This window comes from Haematobia irritans, chromosome 2 (genome assembly GCF_050003625.1).
Source record: "Haematobia irritans isolate KBUSLIRL chromosome 2, ASM5000362v1, whole genome shotgun sequence".
NCBI classification, from domain to species: domain Eukaryota; kingdom Metazoa; phylum Arthropoda; class Insecta; order Diptera; family Muscidae; genus Haematobia; species Haematobia irritans.
The window spans coordinates 225645616-225666367 of record NC_134398.1 but is presented as its reverse complement, the minus strand read 5'-3'; the positions used below and the strand labels follow the sequence as shown (position 1 = coordinate 225666367).

General features: G+C 34.7%; 1 pseudogene; it reads right to left on the bottom strand.

Moving 5' to 3' along the window:
- Window positions 1-12033: 12033 nt before the first annotated feature.
- On the bottom strand, window positions 12034-12155 carry LOC142227702 (U4 spliceosomal RNA; annotated as a pseudogene).
- Window positions 12156-20752: the final 8597 nt, after the last annotated feature.

The window sequence follows — 20752 nt, the reverse complement described above, 5'->3', positions numbered from 1 at the left end:
CATAGTGTATCCAATTCTCTTGAGATTGGAAATCTGGAGGTATTGTAAGTACATTTAGGGTTATGTCACATTTGGTTTATATCTGTAAGAGTTTGATATAGCCCTAATATACAACGATCGGTAGAATTAACATTTTTAGATAGAAAGCGAATCCAATTCGCCCGAAACTAGAAGTAACATTTCCCGATATTACTTTTCGTGTCCATTCGTATAATGGGGGCTTAAATCTACATAATTTACATGTCGTCATATGATATGAAAGGCGTTATTAAATTGGAGTTTATGAACCGTTTAACTGATCTTCTTAAGGTATTATGTTTCATCAAATCCACTTCAAAATCTATATATTTTCAAGTGAGGGTTTTCACTGGGGGTTTTCAAAAGAAACTTTTATATGTTTTGTTTTTGTTATTACTGTTTTATTCTTCAATAATTATTGTTGTTTTAAATTCAGCTTAAGACCATGAGTTGACTAAACTACAAGAGTAGCTTAACCATCAAGTTCGAAGAGAAAAAGTATTTTTGTAAAATTTATTAGCGCACAGCCCTGCGTTGTGTTGTGGGGAGGCCGTTCCGGAACTATCAATCAATAATCAGATTAAATTCGAATAATTCACTAAAGCCAAAAGTGAATTGCATTTGAACCACCCGAATAAAGGTTTATTGATAGTCGACTTTGCCTTAATAAATGTGCGAAACTATTATATTTGATTCATATTGTTGTGTATTTAAAATTCTAACTTATGGTCGCAAATATTCCTTTTTCCAATCTTAAATTAATTTCTCTCTGTGTATATACATATATAGATATTATACTCGCATATTGATTATTGCATTACAATAACATCTTGAGTTTATTGATCTGTGTAAATTATCCATGCCATTACCTAAAATGGCAATGGCGTAAATAACAGCGTGTACTGTTTCTGCGTGTTGTTAATTACAGACGAATTACTTCAATTCCAGGGACACTTAACAAAAGAAAAACCAAAACCAAAAAAGGGCCACACAACATGAACGCCAAGACGCCACCAAAACGCCACGTACATGTCGCAAGTGTTGTATTGCTTGTTAAAAGCTTTTTTGTGTTATGGGTTTTGTCTCCTTTGTCCCAGCATCGTTGGCAGGACACGGAGCATCAATGCAATTGAAAATATGCCATAGTAACAGTAAAAGTGTTGCATTGGAATTGGATGATTGATTGGATTGAATTGGATTGAATTGGATTGTTTTTGTTTATTTATCGATCGTGACATTGTTGATCACAGTATCGAATTGGATCTTAAAGAAAAAAAAAGAGGGAATGAGAATTCAGTGGAAGACAATTTGAAGAAGGAATCGTAATTAGTTTTAGAAATGAGACGATAAAGTTTCTTTTAGGAATTAGTATTAAAAAATTAGTACAAAAATCGAAAATCCACATTTGGGCTAATCGACTTCGACTTTTTTTGTAATCTTCAAATTCGACTTTTGATTTTCTCGACTTTCATAGGCTAATCAAACTCTGATGGTGGTTCATCATGAAATCGTGAACGTGTGTTTATACAATCATGAACGTTCGTTTACGATTTGAAACCATCATTGGTTTTTAGAAGCAACAGGGTATTATCTTTAACCGGCCACTGATATCGATCTAGCCATGCCTCGCTGTCCGTCCGTCTGTCTATCTGTATTTGAACACATTTTTGTAATCAGACAAAGTTGCAGTTTTACTCTACTCGACTTCAAATTTTACACATGTATGCGTCATAGGTCAACCTAAAATCTTATTGGAAGAAAGCGGTTTAGATTTAGATATAGCACATATATCAGGGAATAGATTTAGTATTTTAGCTATGCTAGCTAAATTTGGTAGAAATTGGTTCAGATTTAGATATAGCTACCAGAGATGGTCTGTATCAAACTTTTTTAGGTTTGCGACTGTCGCAATGTTGTAAACGTCGTAAACGTCACATATGTGTCGTAAATGTAGAAAAAGTAACAAAAGTCGCACACTCAAAAAACTTTAGTCGCGTCAGCTAGGCAGCAAATTCAATGATATCAAAAACGATGGTATGTGCGAAGAGAAGGTTTTAATCCCCACATTTTCCCTATTGCCTTTTGCACGAGTACAGGGTAACCGTGGATTTTCTCATCCTTTCTTAGCTTTAAGTTCAGCCTCATGTCCAATATAACCCCAAGGTATTTTGCACACCCACCAACGGGAATTTCGAAACCACCTAAGAAAATAGGCTTGACCGTGTGAAAACTTTCACAAATTTCTGCTGCCAAACTAAATTAAAAAATGTTCAGGATTTCTTCTATTCAAAATTAGGTTTTCTACAGTAGGTTTACGACTTTTGCGACATACACAGTCTCACACAAGTTTACATACGGTTAAAGAATTTATATTTTCATTAAATAATCAAATTTTAAAAAAAATATGCATATATATCATTTCGTTTTAGTAAATTAATTTGAAAATCAAAGTAATTGTTAATTTTCAAGAAGATTTTATTGATATGGATTATAAACAACAAAAAGAAACATGTTTAGTTAGGAGGTAAAAAACTCAGGGGTATGTAAACTTATGTGAGACTGTGTACGTATTATATCGTCGCAAATGTATGTCGCAAAAGTCACAGTTTGTGACAGGCCAACCCTGATAGCTACCCGATACACTAACAGGTTGGCTGATAAGTCCCTGGTCTAACAAAGAAAAACACATTTTTTGTTTTTGTCAAAATTCGTTTTTATTATTCAACATTTTTTTTTATTTTTTTTTTATTTATTTATTTAATACAATATAATATTTTAAAACATATATAAGTTATCGGCCTCAGCGCCTTCAAGGCTTTATAGAGACCATATTATGGCAACGTTATAATATTGCTTATATACTATATATAGTAATAATATATAACAATCTCTAAATTCATCTCAATAATTATTATTAACTATAAAAGCAAATCTACATTAGTTAATAAATAGCGTCTAATTTCATTCTTAAAAGATGAAATAACAGATATCGTTTTTAGACTCTCGGGTAAGTTATTGAATTCTCTTAGTCCAGCATACGTAAGTCTTTGTTTTGTCAAATCAATACGACATTTAGATAAGCTTAAATTATTAGCTTGTCTCGTATTTCTCCCTTTTCTGGAGAAATTGGGAACAAATCGTATAGCTCTGGAATTTATACACCGTATGGATTTAAATACATATATCAGCAATTGTTGTTTGTATAATCCACGAATTGGCAAAATGTTTCGATTGTACAAAAGCGTGGTAGAGTAGCGAATCGGCAAGTTAAATACGAGTTTTAGTGCTTTATTCTGAGCTGATTGTAATTCTCTTAACGATCTTGAGGTACGACAACCATAAATTATTGGCAAATATGTCAAATGAGAATGAACCAAAGAATTATAGATCATCAACTTCGTCTCAGTACTCAAAATATTGCGAAATTTATACAGCACGCCAGTAGCTGATGATACTTTTGATTTCAGGCGCTTAATGTGTTCGTCCCATAACAGATTGTTAGATAAATGCATTCCCAAGTATCGCACTGTTCCCTTCAAGAGCGATACAACGATTATAACGACCTTCCAATTTTTTGATACCATTTTGGTAGAACTCCTTCGGTTTTGCCTCAAAATAGGCCTCAGTTTCAGCGATCACCTCTTTATTGCAGCCAAATTTTTTCCCTGCGAGCATCCTTTTGAGGTCTGAGAACAAGAAAAAGTCGCTGGGGGCCAAATCTGGAGAATACGGTGGGTGGGGAAGCAATTCGAAGCCCAATTCATGAATTTTTCAATGACTTGTGGCACGGTGCGTTGTCTTGGTGGAAGAACACTTCCGTCTTCTTCATATGAGGCCGTTTTGCCGCGATTTCGACCTTCAAACGCTCCAATAAGGCCATATAATAGTCACTGTTGATGGTTTTTCTCTTCTCAAGATAATTGATAAAAATTATTCCACGCGCATCCCAAAAAACAGAGGCCATTACTTTGCCAGCGGATTTTCAGTCTTTCCACGCTACGGAGACGGTTCACCGGTCGGTGTCCACTCAGCCGACTGTCAATTGGACTCAGGAGTTTAGTGATGGAGCCATGTTTCATCCATTGTCATATATCGACGGAAAAACTCGGGTGTATTACGAGTTAACAGCTGCAAACACCGCTCAGAATCATCAACACGATGTTGTTTTTGGTTAAATGTGAGCTCGCGTGGCACCCATTTTGCATAGAGCTTCCGCATATCCAAATATTGATGAATGATATGACCAACACGTTCCTTTGATATCTTTAAGGCCTCTGCTATCTCGATCAACTTCATTTTACGGTCATTAAAAATCATTTTGTGCATTTTTTAATGTTTTCGTCGGTAACCATCTCTTTTGGGCGTCCACTGCGTTCACCGTCCTCCGTGCTCATTTCACCATGCTTGAATTTTGCATACCAATCAATTATTGTTGATTTCCCTGGGGCAGAGTCCGGAAACTCATTATCAAGCCAAGTTTTGCTTCCACCGTATTTTTTTCTAAAGCGGATCGTGGGATCCCCCAAAAATTTTTTTCCACTTCCGATGCAGTCCTTTTGGACAAGTGCACAAACATTTCTTCTAAAGCGCATCTTGGGATCCCCCAATGATTTTTTTCGATTAGAAAGAACGCAATGAGGATATTATAAGTGCAAATTTTGTACAATTACATTTTACAAAAAATAGAAAACTAATAAAAAAACTAAAAAAAAAATAGAAATTAATAAAAAAAGTAAAAAAATAATAAAAAATAATAAATTTCATGCCCGCTGGGATTTGAACCTGTGCCGTTTGACTTTTTCGCTTCCTTGGAAGTTCTTTTGAGAAGGTTTTGCAAATTACGAGAATTTTTAATTTTTTTATTGATTTTTAATGGAAAAAGTATGTTTATACGAAAATATATTCCAAAAATAAAACATAAAAACGATGCATGACATAAAAAAAAAATTAGAAAAATATTTGATAAAAAAAATTGCCGCTGATGAGATTTGAACCTGCGTTTCCTATTTTTTCGTTCATCTCGAGAAGCAATTATAATGTTATTCCTTGGTGTCGTATTACGATGATATCACAAACATTTGAATCGACCTTTCGACGCTTTATGTTCAATGGCGTTTGTGGCTGAGTGTGCTAAGGCGTTCTGTTATGGTGCCAGCAAACCCAGGTTCAACCCCTGGTCGGCGCGAAAAAGTTTTTCAAACTGTAAAAATTAGATAATAGGAAAATAATTGTGTAATAACATATGGATGAAAAAAAGTGAAATTGGTTGAAAAAAAAAATTTCGCCTTTTAAATTTCTTCATTCAAATTAACTTCCAGGGCACAACTTCTAAAGCAATGCAAAGGATCCAAAAAGGGAGTACTTCCATCCTATGACAAGCCTATGTAAAATTCATTGGAGATGATCCAAGTTTGCACTACTTCCGGATCACAGATTGGAGATCCAAACTACTTTTTTGGAAGCTCTTTTTTTGCTGGGCATTTAATACTAGCGACGCCATCTATGTGTCAGACCGGGGACTTATCAGCCAACCTGTTACATACAAACAATTGTCCGTACACCAAACTGTTAAAGCATTATTTCATTGTATCTCAGAAACTATATGGCCGATTCGTTTCAAGTAGATTGGATTTTAAAGATCAAGCTTGAATAACTATTGATACCAAGAAAGATCGAATCAAATCCAACTGAGTTACGATGAAATATATTTTCAATAGTTTGGTGTACGGACAATTATTTGGGATAGTGCATATCCGGAGGCCAAAATTTCACTCCGATTTATATGACATTTTTCACCGAAAGTACACTGAAAATAGGCATACTCGGTTCCAAAGATTTTGTCTTTACTTTAAAAATGTTGGTATTGATTCCGAGCCCAAGAAGCGGAGAATACAAATAAGGTTACTTTTAAGACATAATTTTCTTTTAAATTTGGGTTTTGTGTATTTGCTTCTAGGAAGCAAATTTTAATTTTTCGTTTTTTCAGTTTGTTCAAAGTCCTTTAAAAACGAGTTAACGACAACTTTATTTTCCAAATTCAGACTCGACTTCCAGTAGAAATTATGCTATATTTCAAGTAAAAAATGTATTTAAAATAAAGTGTTGAAAAACGTGTCCTATATTTGAACGATTTTTTGCATTGTAGTCAAAATGCAAAAAGACAACAAATTTAAAGACAATTTCATGTTAAAGAATTTTTCTGAATTATTAAAGTAAAGTTAACCTTAGCCCAAAAATGTTTGCTTTCATGTTATGATACCCATTTTTAAGTCAAATCACTTAATTATAAGGACAATACGACTTCATTGAAAAGTTTATCGACTTTTGGACAAGGAAAAAACTTTACATTAGAGAAATGCGTCTTCTATGCTAAGCAAAATTTGCCTTAGTATTTTAAAGACATGAAATCTTTGACTTCACGACAATATTTTTGTCAGTGTAGTTGGCCCAGCCCGACTTTAGGCTTTCCTTACTTATTTTAATCTTATTTTTGCGCGCGTTAAGTATTTTTTTTAAAAACCCTTAGAGTCCATAAAATCTTTCACTATAAGGTTCCAAAATTCCCTCCACAATCATCATAACCGTCATCATTTACCGATTTAGCAAAAATATGACTATGTTATAACTTCGAGTTCGAGATTATCATTTTTGTATTTGCGAAATTTAATACTCTAAAATGAAGACCGCAAAAAGTGTACAAAATTTTTGTGGCACAATTCAAATTGACATTTTTTCAAATTTGATGTTTGCCTCTCTATTCACCACAGTCTACATGCTGATCTACCAATGGTGGGTATCCATAGTTATAGGACTTTTTTTTTTTTGTTTAGTCCCAAATCCAAAGACGGCTGTTTGAGATAATGACGATGAGGATGATGATGACGGCGATGAGGTAATTTAATATCTGACATACTATGTGTCATAGGCTACAATTCAGCTGACCGTACAGTCAGTCGACTGATTTGATTTGATCCGGAGACTCGTGTCAATTAAACAAAAAGTGTCAAAGTTGTTTTACACTTCAATGAAGCGAATTGTTTGAAACGGGGAAAAAAACGCGACCAACTACTAAAAAAGGCAAATGTTTAATAAAAACAAGAAATTTTATGGAGTGCTAACAAAAAAAAAAAAGAGAAGCATTAGAAAATCCAGGGCGAACAAGATTAATTAGTTTTGCTATGAAAGGGAACCAATAACCTATACATCCTTTTACTACTGGATATTGCCACTGTTGCGGTTAACTAGAGGAAATGTAACAGAGGAATTTATCAGAAGCATTTGAACTATTTAAGTTATATTTTATTAAGAATATTGTAAATTTGATCTCAATATAGCCTCCTACAAAAAATAAATTTGCTATTTTTTGCAATTTTTTAACACTCAATCTTTTGTTTAAAACAAAAATAAAATAAAAAATAATGAATTGACTGTGCTCACAACCACAGGACTAACATTGTCATTCTGTTTGTAACGCATAGGACATTTGATCAGAAGCGATATAAAATATCGAAACGAGATAAATATATTGTGTCTTTGGCAATATTGCTCAAGATCGGTCCCTGAGTCGATATAGCCATGTCCGTCTGTCTGTGAACACATTTTTGTAATCAAAGTCCAGGTCGCAGTTATAGACTGAAAAAAATATTGCCGTGAGGCCAAAGATTTCATGTCCTTAAAATACGAATGCAAATTTTGCTTAGCATAGAAGATGCATTTCTATAATATAAAGTTTATTTCCTTGTCCAAAAGTCGATAAACTTTTCAATGAAGTCGTATTGTCCTTATAATTAAGTGATGTCATTTAAAAATGGGTATCATAACATGAAAGAAACATTTTTTGGGGTGAGGTTACCTTGACTTTAATAATTCAGAAAAATTATTTAATATTAATCAAATTATCTTTATATTTTTTGTCTGTTTGCATGTTTTTCAACACTTTATTTTAAAGACGTTTTTTTACTTGAAACATAGCATAAATTCTACTGGAAGTCGAGTCTGAATTTGGAAAATAAAGTTGTCGTTAACTCGTTTTTAAAGGACTTTGATAGCATATGAAGAAAAAAAAGCTGATAAAGCAAAAAATTAAGTTTGCTTCCTAGAAGCAAGTACACAAAACCCAAATTAAAACATGTAAGGAAAGTCTAAAGTCGGGTGGGGCCGACTATATTATACCCTGCACCACTTTGTAGATCTAAATTTTCGATACCATATCACATGCGTCAAATGTGTTGGGGGCTATATATAAAGGTTTGTCCCAAATACATACATTTACACATCACACGATCTGGACAGAATTTGATACACTTCTACAAAATCTATATACTCAAAATTTAAGTCGGCTAATGCACTAGGGTGGAACACAATGTTGGTAAAAAAATATGGGAAACATTTAAATCTGAAGCAATTTTAAGGAAACTTCGAAAAAGTTTATTTATGATTTATCGCCCTATATATATGTATTAGAAGTTTAGGAAAATTAGAGTAATTTTTACAACTTTTCGACTAAGCAGCGGCGATTTTACAAGGAAAATGTTGGTATTTTGACAATTTTTGTCGAAATCAGAGCTATGTCTAAATCTGAACCGATTTCAACCAAATTTGGCACGCATAGCCATGCTAACTCTACTCCCTGTGCAAAATTTCAACTAAATCGGAGTTAAAAATTGGCCTCTGTGGTCATATGAGTGTAAATCGGACGAAAGCTATATATGGGAGCTATATCTAAATCTGAACCGATTTAAACCAAATTTGGCACGCATAGCTATAATGCTAATTCTACTCCCTGTGCAAAATTTCAACCTAATTGGGGTAAAACTCTGGCTTCTGGGACCGTATTAGTCCATATCGGGCGAAAGATATATGGAAGCTATATCTCAATCTGAACCGATTTCAATAAAATTTGGCACACTTGACTATAGTACTAATTGTTCTTCTTGTGCAAAATTTTAAGCAGATTAGGGTAAACCTCTGGCTTCTGGGGCCATATAAGTCCATATCGGGCGAATATATAATATGGGAGCTATATCTAAATCTGAACCGATTTCTTCCAAAATCAATAGGGATCTATTCCGAGCCAAAACACATACTTGTGCCAAATTTGAAGTCGATTGGACTAAAACTGCGACCTAGACTTTAATTACAAAAATGTGTTCACGGACAGACGGACATCGCTATATCGACTCAAGAGCCCACCCTGAGCATTTTTGCCAAAGACGCCATGTATCTATCTCGTCTCCTTCTGGGTGTTGCAAACATATGCACTAACTTATAATACCCTGTTCCACAGTGTGGCGCAGGGTATAAAGAGAATTGTGTCTTAAAAGTATCCTTACTTGTATTCTCCGCTTCTTTGACTCGGAATCAATACCAAAATTTTTAAAAGTACGAAAAAGTACTTTTCACTAAATTTCAACAAAAATGCCATTGGAAGATTATTGTCAAGAACTCCTTTAGACTAAACTTTAAAGAACATAAACTCTTGTTTGTCAACTCCTCAATTTTAAATATTTTTTTTAGTTTTATATCCGCTTACAAAGACTACCGTAATCACGGTTGCCTCAGTTGTACTTCATAAATTTTCTGAAAAGAAATAGAAATAACATTTTGACAAAATTTTCTATAGAAATAAAATTTTGACACAATTTTCTATAGAAATTAAATTTTATTCAAAATTTTCTATAAAAATAAAATTTTTTCAAAATTTTCTATAAAAATTAAATTTTGACAAAAATTTCTATAGAAATAAAATGTTGATAACATTTTCTATAGAAATAGAATGTTAACAAAATTTTCTATAGAAATAATATTTTGACGAAATTTTCTATAGAAATAATATTTTGACGAAATTTTCTATAGAAATAAAATTTTGACGAAATTTTCTATAGAAATAAAATTTGTTGTTGTTTTTTTATTTCAGCTTAAAACCATACATTGACTAAACTATAAGTGTAGCTTAACCAACAGAGGAAAAGAATGTTTGTCAAATTTATTTGGGCAAAGCCCTATAGACTGCAAGATGGTTGGATGGACGCACGTTTCGGAATTACCACATTCTTCATCAGCATCCTCTACTTGCAGCAAAACTATCAACCAATTATCAGAATAAATTCAGGCAGTTCATTAAACCCAACAGTGAACCACACTTGAACCTTCCGAAAAAAGGTTTTGTATGATAGCCGGCTTATGCCGAAATAAATTCGAAACAAACATATCTCTTTTCCTATGCCACTGTCAAATCATCGATTTGAATGCAGTTGGCTGGGTTTAATTTGAGCGTGCTTCCTCTTCTATTTCCATTCGTTTTGTTTTGTTATTGTTGGTTATGTGATTTGATTGTGATGATTTGACAGTGGCATAGGAAAAGAGATATGTTTGTTTCGAATTTATTTCGGCATAAGCCGGCTATCATACAAAACCTTTTTTCGGAAGGTTCAAGTGTAGTTCACTTTGGGTTGAGTGAATTACCCGAATTTATTCTGATAATTGGTTGATAGTTTAGCTGCAAGTAGAGGATGCTGATGAGGAATGTGGTAATTCCGAAACGTGCGTCCATTCAACCATCTTGCGTCTATAGGGCTTTGCCCAAATAAATTTGACAAACATTCTTTTCCTCTGTTGGTTAAGCTACACTTGTAGTTTAGTCAATGTATGGTTTGCAGCTGAAATAAAAAAAAACAACAACAATGCTTAAAGAACAAAACCAACAATAACAAAACAAAACGAATGGAAATAAAATTTTGACAAAATTTTCTATAGAAATAAAATTTTGACAAAATGTTCTATAAAAATAAAATTTCTTTGGAGCATTTTCTATCAAAAATTTTTATAGAAATAAAATTAAAAAAAAATTCTATAGAAATAAAATTTTGACAATTTTCTATAGAAATAAAATTTTAACAAAATTTTCTATAGAAATAATATTTTGACGTAATTTTCTATAGAAATAATATTTTGACGTAATTTTCTATAGAAATAAAATTTTGACAAAATTTTCTATAGAAATAAAATTTTGACAAAATTTTTTATACAAATAAAATTTTGACAAAATTTTCTATAGAAATAAAATAAAAAAAAAATAAAATTTTGACAAAATTTTCTATAGAAATAAAATTTTAACAAAATTTTCTATAAAAATAAAATTTCTATAGAACATTTTCTATCAAAATTTTCTATAGAAATAACATTTTAAAAAAATTCTATAGAAATAAAATTTTGACAAAATTTTCTATAGAAATAAAATGTTAACAAAATTTTCTATAGAAATAAAATTTTGACAAAATTTTCTATATAAATAAAAGTTTGACAAAAGTTTCTATAGATATAAAATTTTGATGAAATTTTCTATAGAAATAAAATTTTGATGAAATTTTCTATAGAAATAAAATTTTGACAAAATTTTCTATAGAAATAAAATTTTGACAAAATTTTCCGTAGAAATAAAAGTTTGACAAAACTTTGTGAAGAAATAAATTTTTGCAAAATAAAATTTTTGGTTCGATCGATAACTTCCCATCGGGAAAGTGTTCTTTCACAAAATCGAGATTTTCTTACCGCATGAACTTGTCTGTTTTGACAAATTTTTAAAATACTATTAGCAAATAAGTATGTTAAAGACTTTCTCAAAATATTAAAATATTTTGTCAAAACTATTGTACAATAAATCTGAAATCGGCTCAAAAATATCTATACAAAAGGTACTAAATTATTCGCGGGGGTTAGGTTAGGTTAGGTGGCAGCCCGAAGTATCAGGCTCACTTAGACTATTCAGTCCATTGTGATACCACATTGGTGAACTTCTCTCTTATCACTGAGTGCTGCCCGATTCGATGTTAAGCTCAATGACAAGGGAGCTCCTTTTTATAGCCGAGTCCGAACGGCGTTCCACATTGCAGTGAAACCACTTAGAGAAGCTTTGAAACCCTCAGAAATGTCACCAGCATTACTGAGGTGGGATAATCCGCCGCTGAAAAACTTTTTGATGTTCGGAGGGCATGCTAACCATTGCACCACGGTGGCTCCATTCTCGGGCTTGCAAAAATTGCCGTAGTGGACTGTATTTCACGTCCCCATGGCAGGGTATTGGTTAAAGTTTTCAACTAGCAATAATCGCGGGGGTACTACGGTACTGGTGAAAAAGTACTATAGTACTGCATTTTCCATCCCAGCTGTGGCGTAGATTTCGATCAAATCTGATCTTCACTTTCGGATCATTTATGATGTTGTTGTCTTTCGTGCAATTGTTGGAGACAATGCAACACTACTGCCAGTATTACGGTAACGACCAATGGCACGGCAAACAAAAGATTTATTCACATTTATATACTGAAGGGATCTAACGATAGTCACTTTTGGTTTTCCAGCCAAATATTTATAAAGCAATCACACTATAACGAATAACTTTATTTCTGAATGCGATTGAATAAAATGCGTTACCAAGCTTGTAAACAACAAAATGAACTGCCACTGGAGTTGTTTCCAATACATACCAGCCACACTGTAATATATGTATAATATTGTAGTGGATTACTTCATGAACAATGCATTTACCTAACTTCTTTGGCTCGGAATCAATACCAAAATACTTAAAGGAACATCACCATCCTTGGATTCAAGTAAACTTCTATGAGGGCGGGTTAAAATTTGAAATTTTTAATATCTCGATTTTAAAGAAATTTAATCAATACTTCCGTTTAGTAAACACAAACAAAAATATTTCAAATTCATTTACCCTAAATTTGTAAATCTTGAAAAATATCTTCTCTCTCGTGCGAAAATCAAATTATTGGTGAGAAAGGAGTTAGCCTTCCCAGAAAATAAAACTACAACAACAACAAGCAAATAAAACGAAACAGAGGAGTTATTGAAGCGCACTTTAAGTCACGAAACGTCTTCATTCGATATGGACCTCCGGCTGAGTGTTTTACCGCTAAAACAGAATCAGAAAACCAAAAAATCAAGCTGGACCACAAAATTTAAATTGCATGCAATAGAGTTGTTTGCAGCGGCCACAACGTCATCATCCAGTCAGGCAGTCAGCTAACCAATCTGCAAACCCATGTGCTTGAAACAGAAGAAGTTCATCATTGATGAAAATGAAAACACAGCAAATGAATCCGAAAGTTAAAGGCTAACCACCAAAATGAAGATGTGAATTAGGCATGGGGGCCCCAATGGTGGTTACAAATGTATGGCAGCAACAATGGCCAACACTCTTATAGCCGGAGGCGTTGATTGGCCATGGAACCGTTCGTTTTGCCAAATTCATTGACCGGGTGGTGGTGGTGGTGGTAGTGGTACAGCCCCTCACACACCGCCACCCATAAGCAAATGTAGTAAATTTCCCTTAGAGAGCAGACCCCATACATTATATCTCACAGGATATGTGTTCGAGCTAAAACACATGAATGTCCCACATACAGAGTGATCCAGGAGAAGTAAAGATGGTAAATCTGTGTGGCTGTTACTGCCTCCAATGATGATGATGACGATACAATATTACTTTTGCAGATTTGAAGCCTTCGGGGGGTATTCTAAAGTAAATGATCATATTTTGTTTTTGGGGGAAAAGGCGATTCTGAGAGTGTGTGTGCTATAGCAATTTAACACACTTCACCGGCGCGTGAATTAAGGGCAATTTGGCCAAATTAAGCAATCTTGGTGGTATGCATCATGTGTTTTGTTTACTTTCCTTCAGATAATTTGCCTTCACTTCACCACAGAGTGCCAAGCAATTCATAAAAATTGCCATGTCATAAGGACAAACAAATATTTTATCATAATTTTTTTGGTTGTTTTTTTTTTTTTTTTTTTGTCTTTATTCTGCTAGCTTTATTCTTGCTAACACACTGACCACCTGAAGTGGAATCAAGAAAAATCATTTTAAGCGAAATTGGTGTTGAGAATGGTATGAATATTTTTTTTAATTTTTGGGGCCCCCATGCTTATTAGTCCAAGATATTTCCTAAGGATTTGGAGAAAGGATATAAGATAACACAAAAGTTTACAATTATTTACTTACCAAAAATATAGGTTGAATAACCCACATTAACAGGTTGACTGTTAAGTCCCCGGTCTAACAAAGGTCAAAATTCCTTTTTGTTATTCAACATAGTTCCCTTCAAGAGCGATACAACGATTATAACGACCTTCAAATTTTTTGATAACATTTTGGTAGTACTCCTTCGGTTTTGCCTCAAAATAGGCCTCAGTTTCGGCGATCACCTCTTCATTGCAGCCAAATTTTTTCCCTGCGAGCATCCTTTTGGAGGCTGAGAACAAGAAAAAGTCGCTGGGGGCCAAATCTGGAGAATACGGTGGGTGGGGAAGCAATTCGAAGCCCAATTCATGAATTTTTGCCATCGTTCTCAATGACTTGTGGCACGGTGCGTTGTCTTGGTGGAACAACACTTTTTTCTTCTTCATATGGGGCCGTTTTGCCGCGATTTCGACCTTCAAATGCTCCAATAACGCCATATAATAGTCACGGTTGATGGTTTTTCCCTTCTCAAGATAATCGATAAAAATTATTCCATGCGCATCCCAAAAAAAGAGGCCATTACTTTGCCAGCGGACTTTTAAGTCTTTCCACGCTTCGGAGACGGTTCACCGGTCGCTGTCCACTCAGCCGACTGTCGATTGGACGCAGGAGTGTAGTGATGGAGCCATGTTTCATCCATTGTCACATATAGACGGAAAAACTCGGGTGTATTACGAGTTAACAGCTGCAAACACCGCTCCGAATCATCAACACGGTGTTGTTTTTGGTCAAATGTGAGCTCGCGCTGCATCCATTTTACACAGAGCTTCCGCATATCCAAATATTGATGAATTATATGACCAACACGTTCCTTTGATATCTTTAAGGCCTCTGCTATCTCGATCAACTTCATTTTACGGTCATTCAAAATCATTTTGCGGATTTTTTTGATGTTTTCGTCGGTAACCACCTCTTTCGGGCGTCCACTGCGTTCACCGTCCTCCGTGCTCATTTCACCACGCTTGAATTTTGCATACCAATCAATTATTATTGATTTCCCTAGGTCAGAGTCCGGAAACTCATTATCAAGCCAAGTTTTTGCTTGCACCGTATTTTCTCCCTTCAGAAAACAGTGTTTTGATAAAAACAAAATTCCTTTTTTTCACAATAACAAAAGTTGCTTCACAAAAGACGCTCTATCTCACAAACTAATTGACTTACAGACGTCAAATTTTGACACTTTGGCATTTAATACTAGCGACGCCATCTATGTGTCAGACCGGGGACTGATAACCGGTTATATACCATGTGGCTGATGTATAATGTAAACAACTGCAGGTTGTCATTATCATTCATCATGTGTTCGTCTAACAGATTACAGACTTATTCCAGTGATAACAACCTTAACAAGCCTACAAAAGCATTTTGATCTATTGCATTCAGAAATAAATTTATTTGTTATGGAATTGAAACGTGATAGTGTGTGACGTCTCAATCGGATTTTACATACGAAGAGATGTAGATAAAAAAGAAACAATGTCTCATGTAATTTCCTCAAATTGGGATGATTTCAAGAAACAGTTTAAAGTTGAAGTTAAGTAGCAAATATCATACAAGGATGCTGAAATGGAAGAGAAGTCCGATGAACATGCCACAAATGTCAACCTGCAATAGGTTGAAAATGATGTCGTAGGTAATGTGCAAAAATATACTGAAAAGAAGGACGAAAAGCTAGACGTTGGTGTTGGACTGTTGCTGTGGAAGATGGTGATCAAGAAGCGAAGAATGAAGGTGTCCTTAAGAATATTGATGTGAAAAATTGTGATGAAGCAACGAATGCAAATACCGCAAATGGCAAAACAACTGTCGAAGAAGAATCTCCGATGTTCCCGTCATAAAAGAAGATAAAATATCTGCTAACGCTACCGCAGCTGACGAAGATGTTAAAGATAATATGACCAAGCCGGAAATTTATGAGGAAAGTCATCAGCATCAGGTCCGGCAACCATCAAAATGTCCTATCGAACCAAAGGTAAATGGAAGGATGTGCTTAGATACACTATCAAAAAAGTGGCAGCCCGATTTGATTCAGGCTCTCTTAGACTATTCAGCCCATTGTGATAGATACCCTGTATCGGCAGAAGTACCAAAGAAGAAATAAAGAGCCCTACCAGAATTGGGCAATGGCAGAGAACAGAGGCCCCCGAAAGATGCGAAAAGAGGCAAATTGATCAGTGGTCTAAGCTAACATAAATTGTATATTTTAAATCAAAAACTATGTTAATGTAGCACAATAAAGATTGTCTTTATTCTAGATGTAAGTTTTTATTCAATATAGAAATTAGTATTCGTTTGGAACTCAAACAGAGAAAGAACGTCCCAGCAAAAAAAAAGCGCCGCCAAAAAAGCAGTGAAAATGTTCTTTTTTGGATCTGGAAGTGGTGCAAAATTGACGCAGAAGCGATGAATTTAACATGGGCTTGTCATAAGAAGGATATCCACCATTTCAACAGCCGTTGCACTGAATTTGCATCACTTCTTAAGGTGTGAAGCGAATCCAATGTATCTGCCGATCACTGCATCGACACAAGTACCTAAGAAGAAATAAAAAGCCCTAAAAGAATTGAGCAGCAGCAGAGAATAGAAGCCCCCGAAAGAGCCCGACAAGATGCGAAAAGGGGCAAATTGATCAGTGGTTTAAGCTAAATAAATTGTATATTTTAATTCAAAAACTATGTTAATATAGCACAATAAAGATTGTCTTTATTCTAGATGTAAGTTTTTATTCAATATAGAAATTAGTTTTCGTTTGGTGTGAAGCGAATCCAATGTTTTGGGCGTGAATTAAGAAATTTTGTGATATTTTGACGAATAAATAAGTTTTAAAATTTTTTAAGATTTTTAATGCATTATAACGCTTGTCTGGAACGTTTGACATCAAATATTTTCAAGAAATCGCAATTTTCTAGAAATGATTTAGCATTTTTTCGGCAAAATTTAAATAATATGCACTATTTTATTAATTCTTAATCTGTTTTTAACCTTTTTGAAACAATAAAATTTTAAATTTATTTTTTAATTTCCCTTCAAAAATATGAAAAAAACGAGTTATAAAAAATTAACTCAAATAAACTTCCTGTGCAGTTAAAATAAAGAACATCTTAAGGAGGACATTTTTGGAAGTGCTTTTAAAGTTGTGGCTTTAGAAATTTTTTTCTAGGGTTTTTTGATTTGCACGATGAATATGATCACCTCAAACATGTTTCAAGAGCAAAATGTTATTTTTGTATGGTGACCATGTAACATGTTTGTCACTAAAATGTTATTTTCTCGTCAAATACAACCTGCTTGCCGAAATCAGATACATTATTTCCGAGAAAATAACATGGTTGCGAAAACCCTGTTACATGGTCACCACCCAAAAATAAAATTTTGCTCTTAAAACATGTTTGAGGTGATCATATTCCTTCTCTGGGGGTGGGATTACAAATGGATCCCAACTGCAATTGTTGGCAATTACAATTAAATTTTACATAGTGTGATTGCGTTATATTTGATAAAAAAAAACCATAAACTGCTATCATCACGCAGAGAAGGAATATGATCACCTCAAACATGTTTCAAGAGCAAAATGTTATTTTTGTATGGTGACCATGTAACATGTTTGTCACTAAAATGTTATTTTCTCGTCAAATACAACCTGCTTGCCGAAATCGAAATGATTTCCGAGAAAATAACATGGTTGCGAAAACCATGTTACATGGTCACCACCCAAAAATAACATTTTGCTCTTAAAACATGTTTGAGGTGATCATATTTCCTCTCTGGGTGATTAGAGTCTTCCAGCAGTTAAATGTCTATAAGACGGGCTGTATTACATCGTGTCCAAAAAGTGAACAATTTTTGAAAACAATAATGGTTACAACTCCTGAATTTATCCGAAAAGTGAAGACCACATTTGGTAGAAATCCACGTGGTAGAAAATTGCCCGTGAGCTGAACATATAGCGAGAACTCTTACAACACATATATTGAAAAATGGGTTTGGACTGAAGCCATCGCAGTGCAAGGGCTCGCCGGTGCACAAAAACAATAAGACTGAAAGGAGCCACCAAAATTCACGTCCCAGTTCGTATTCATCGACCTTGCCGAATATTATCGGGAAAATTGACTTAGGGTATTGATGCCATGTAGGTTAGGTTAGGTATAGTGGCAGCCCGATGTATCAGGCTCACTTAGACTATTCAGTCCATTGTGGTACCACATTGGTGAACCATGTACATACAAACATTTCGGCCGCAGACCATGGACATTTCAACTGGACTCAGCACGCATCAACAAATAATGGCTTAAAAAAGAAGTTCATCGCTTAAAATTTAACAGCGCAAAGACCAACCAAACCTCTGGATCCTAATAATGCATTGGTCATGGGACATTTTGGAGAGTAAATAAAAGTGTCGATCATCTCAAGACAGTGCTTCGCCGGGAATGGGCCAAAATATTGCAGAGCGACTTTGCCAGAATGTGAAGGCTTTTTCGGTCGTTTGAAGGACCGTGGTGCAATGTTTAGCATATTTACCTTCCATATGAGGGTTCAATCACATTTTCGGCCAATCACCAAAAAGTTTTTCAATGGTTGATTATAAATAACGCTGGTGACATTTCTGAGTGTTTCACAGTTTCTCCAAGTGATTTCAAGGTTATATGAAACGCCGTTCGATCTCGGCTATAAAGAGTAAAAGGTCCTTTGTTATTGAGATAAAGATAGAATCGGTCAGCACTCATTGATAAAAGAGAAGCTTACCACTTGTGGTATCATAATGGACTGAATTGTCCAAGTGAGCCTGAAATAAAGGGCTGCCACTATAACTAGTCTACTTGCCAAAGAGTTCAGCTGAAAATGTTCACTTTCGATGGGCCACCAGAACTCAAGCACCACCGATTATAATTATGTAGGCCGCAGTATCTATCGATGGTCGCTCCCCTCTCATATTCATGGACTATGGGGTAAAAATAAAGGCAGAATATTATCGGGAAAATATCCCAACTACAGTATATATTTAGTCTATCATCATGGGGGAATATGGTAGCAGCCATTAGAGAGGGGTTAGCCAAATCTAATACCTCTGTTGACCCTTATCTGATTCGATTTTTCTGTTGGACGGACAAAGCTTAAATTCTATGGGATGAAGGCGTTTCTATACCCTCCACCATAGAATGAGGGTATATTAACTTTGTCATTCCGTTTGTAACACATTGAAATATTGCTTTAAGACCCCAATCACGCTAACTTCCGAACGAAACAAGCTATCGACTTGAAACTTGGCACAAGTAGTTGTTATTGATGTAGGTCGGATGGTATTGCAAATGGGCTATATCGGTTCACTTTTACGTATAGCCCCCATATAAACGGACCCCCAAATTTGGCTTGCGGAGAGAAGCATATTTCATTCGATCTGGTTGAAATTTGGTACATGGTGTTGGTATATGGTCTCTAACAACCATGCAAAAATTGGTCCACATCGGTCCATAACTATATATAGCCCCCATATAAACCGGTCCCCAGATTTGGCTTGCGAAGCCCCAAAGAGAAGCAACTTTCATCCGATCCGGCTGAAATTTGATACATGGTGTTGGTATATGGTATCTAATAACCATGCACAAATTGGTCCACATCGATCCATAATTATATATAGCCCCCATATAAACTGATCCCCAGATTTGGCTTGCGAGGCCTCAAAGAGAAGCAAATTTCATCCGATCCGGCTGAAATTTGGTACATGGTGTTGGTATATGGACTCTAACAACCATGCCAAAATTGGTCCACATCGGTCTATAATTACATATAGCCCCCATATAAACGGATCCCCAGATTTGGTTTGCGGAGCATCAAAGAGAATCAAATTTCATCCGATCCGGTTGAAATTTGGTACATGGTGTTGGTATATGGTATCTAAAAACCATGCACAAATTGGTCCACATCGGTCCATAATTATATATAGTCCCCATATAAACCGATCCTCAGATTTGGCTTCCGAGGCCCCAAAGAGAAGCAAATTTCATCCGATCCGGCTGAAATTTGGTACATGGTGGTGGTATATGGTCTCTAATAACCACACGCTCACAAAAAAATCGCTTCTGTAACATATACTCCCAAACATATTTTGCTTCAAGCATATACATTTTTGGCTATTGCCCAAACATTTATATGTTTGATCTCTTCCAATATATAATATGTTTGAAAGCATATTGGTCTAAACAATATATGTTTGGGTAGTCAATTTCCAAACATTTTGTATTTTTGCATCCAAATTCAATAATGTTGTCTTCCAAAAAACAATATGTTATTATGTGAACATATAATATGTTTGGAAGCATTTTGCACCCAAAAATATTATATGCTTAAAAAAAATTCTCCCAAACAATATTGTGCTCAAAATTTTATTTATTTATTTATATATTTACAATCATAATGAATTATGAAATTAAACAGGTTATATAGGTGCTAACAACATAGGTTTTTGACCTGAATGCTCAAAATTTTGTTTCTGCCCAATTGTATATTCCCCCACATCTTTCTCACTTCCACGAGATTTTTTAGTTCTTAGCACCTTTTTCTGTAATACAAACATTGTAGAAGAAATTATTCAATTGTACGATTTTTTTTATTTTAATTTTACCTTTTGCCGGACGGGGATTCGAACCGCGGACCACACAGTTTGTAAGGATCAAAGAAGTAGCTGATCAATTGCCCAAGGAA